The sequence below is a fragment of the Branchiostoma floridae genome, chromosome 13 (assembly GCF_000003815.2).
Source record: "Branchiostoma floridae strain S238N-H82 chromosome 13, Bfl_VNyyK, whole genome shotgun sequence".
Lineage (NCBI taxonomy): Eukaryota > Metazoa > Chordata > Leptocardii > Amphioxiformes > Branchiostomatidae > Branchiostoma > Branchiostoma floridae.
Genome location: NC_049991.1, coordinates 1,299,706 through 1,302,235, shown reverse-complemented (window position 1 = coordinate 1,302,235; position 2,530 = coordinate 1,299,706). Strand labels below are relative to the sequence as shown.

Below are 2,530 nucleotides of genomic sequence, written 5' to 3'. Positions count from 1 at the left end.
ACACGGAGGAAACATCGCCAACATTTTAGGAAAAAAGGCTGTTACGGCAGGCTGCTACAGCAGAACTTGAAGCAAAGGGAGCACATATATATTTCATAAAACCAGCATTTTGTGTTAGAAAAACAGATGAAAACAAGAATACATAAGAAAAACGCCTGACATTTGAAAACCAATGAATGTGGACAAATTTAACAAAATCATTTACAAAAATAAAAAAAAAAATATCTTTAAAAGTTTAATTTGAAAGTCTACAAGATGGTAAAATACTAGTATTCTATTTTTAATGTCTAGCCATGTCATGATATAGTGTTGCAGTGTTCACTAGAGCTGTGTATGCACAGTACTGATAGTACCGGTACAATAAATTTGGTGTACCGGTACTGAACTATAATCAACAACATGTGTGGCCAATACACAGATGGATTGCTTGTCTGTCACTTAACACTGCACACACTGAGACAAGGGAGCTGACAGAAGAGTTCATTTCAAATTACTCTTAATTCGGGCAAATGAAATAGTCCCTGTAAATGGTAAAACAAATCCCAACTTGCCGACACATTTTGCATGTTAGCCTTCTGGAATTTTCTAGTTATCAACATTGGGGTGATCTTTGTTCCCAATAAAAACCTAAAAGTACTGGTGGTAAGTACTTGTAGGTAATGTAATACTAATAGGCTTGTGTCCAGTGCAATTAAACACTATAGGTATCAGATTAAACATGCTTTTGTCATTGTTACCCCCTCAAGATTGGCCATTACTGTAGTTGAAAAAAGTAAGCTCAGGAACAGATACAGGTCCCGACATGTACCTAAATGTGTGTACCTGTACATGTACATGTACCTAAAATCTGTTAAGGTACACAGCTCTACACATGACATTCACAGTCTTGGTAATGAAACTTGAGTTTGAAATTAGATGGGCACAAACAGGCAACCAGGTATATTGAACCCTGTTATACACTTGCTGACTTTGTCAGGGACTCCTGCTGAGCTGTTGGTTGAATACTCAGAACTTGTCAGGTGAAATGTTCCCAACATCTAGACCATAAAAATCCTGTGTAAACACCAAAAAGAGCTGTCGCCAAACCAGATGTCGCCAGTCATCTAGAAAACTGTGTTCAAAGAAGGCTAAACTAGCATTTTTGTCTACAATAATTATTTGTTCTTCATGTAACTTCCAAAGCCACAAGCATGAGCTTCCAATCATTTACCAATATGAAATTATAGCATTTTATCATTAATCATGCAAATTAGGTGTTCATTTCTATCTATCTATCAATGTTAATCTCCTTCTCAGCTCAATATGTCAAGTATTTGAATAGTCCTATTATGGAATGGAGCAGATATTTGAAACATTTCCTTTAATAATGCAAATAAGATACTGGTTTGAATAATTACCATCCAATCATATCAAGCATCTAAACAATCCAAAATTCAAGACGATCTGATCTTCTTGAGTCATTCTTTCAAAGTCTGAAACTAAACTGGCTCCTGTGGTTTCAAAAAAGCAGTTAGGGCTTATGTAACATATGTAACAGCCATGACTAGGAGTGGGTACCGGTAAAGAAAATACAGGTCCAGGTCCGGACCTGATTCAGTATGTGAAAACTTGTGAATGGACAATACTCAAAACAATAGTCCATTTCGCTACCAAGAAATCTTTATTGAGTAGTATTCATTGAGTAGTATTCAACTCCCACTGATGTTTTTAAAAATACTACAAGGCTAACTACCTATGTACGATTGACTTAAGTTGGTAAAAAAGTCAACTCTGCTTCGCTCTTGTTATTTGCCTTGACCCCAGTTGACCGATAACCCCCAAAACGTGTGAATGCCTGATCGTATAATAAGTTTATTTTCCAATTGGTCCAACATCCGGTCCACCGAATTTTTTCAGGTCCGGTTTTCCTGGACCGGTCCAATGAGAAAAAACGGTCAAGCCCTAGCCAAAAAAACGGTCAAGCCCTAGCTATGACAGATATGGCACTGTAGGATAGATAACACACTAAGCCAGTCACTGGGCAATCTTCTGAAATCAGCTAGCGTGTGCAAGATTCAAACTGTCTCAGTCGCTGCTTGGAACCCAAGGTATAAGTGCACATATATCCTGTAGCTCTCATCTTAGTAACTGTAGACCTGTAGTATAACAAGTGATGCATACCTAAAACCTGGAACTGGATTGTCACTCCGACTGTTCTAGGTGTTTAGGTCCAAGTAAAAAAAAAACTAAATGTCGGGAACCAAGTCCGGATTTGCAAAAAGCTATCTCTCACTTGTATTCTCTTTTGTTTAGGTACACAGCACCAAGTATAACCATATTCCTGTAACTGTAACAACTTATACTAGTGTAGGCCATTGTAATAAGCCTTTCATATCATAGTTGTGCAGAGATCAATACCCAACACATACTAGAGTAATTGAACAGGCTCGGCACGTTCATATCTCTAGTCGTAAGTGTAGTATAGCCTCTAGTTGTAGATTAATCCTACTGCTAGACCTTGAGTCAAGAGTTACATCTAAACCTACACCAC

At 37.7% G+C, this 2,530-nt stretch overlaps 1 protein-coding gene across 1 annotated transcript in view; it reads right to left on the bottom strand.

The window, feature by feature from the left end:
• Window positions 1-2,530, bottom strand: part of LOC118429304 (zinc finger protein 492-like) — a 23,906-nt gene that overhangs the window by 14,848 nt on the left and 6,528 nt on the right. The window lies entirely within an intron of this gene.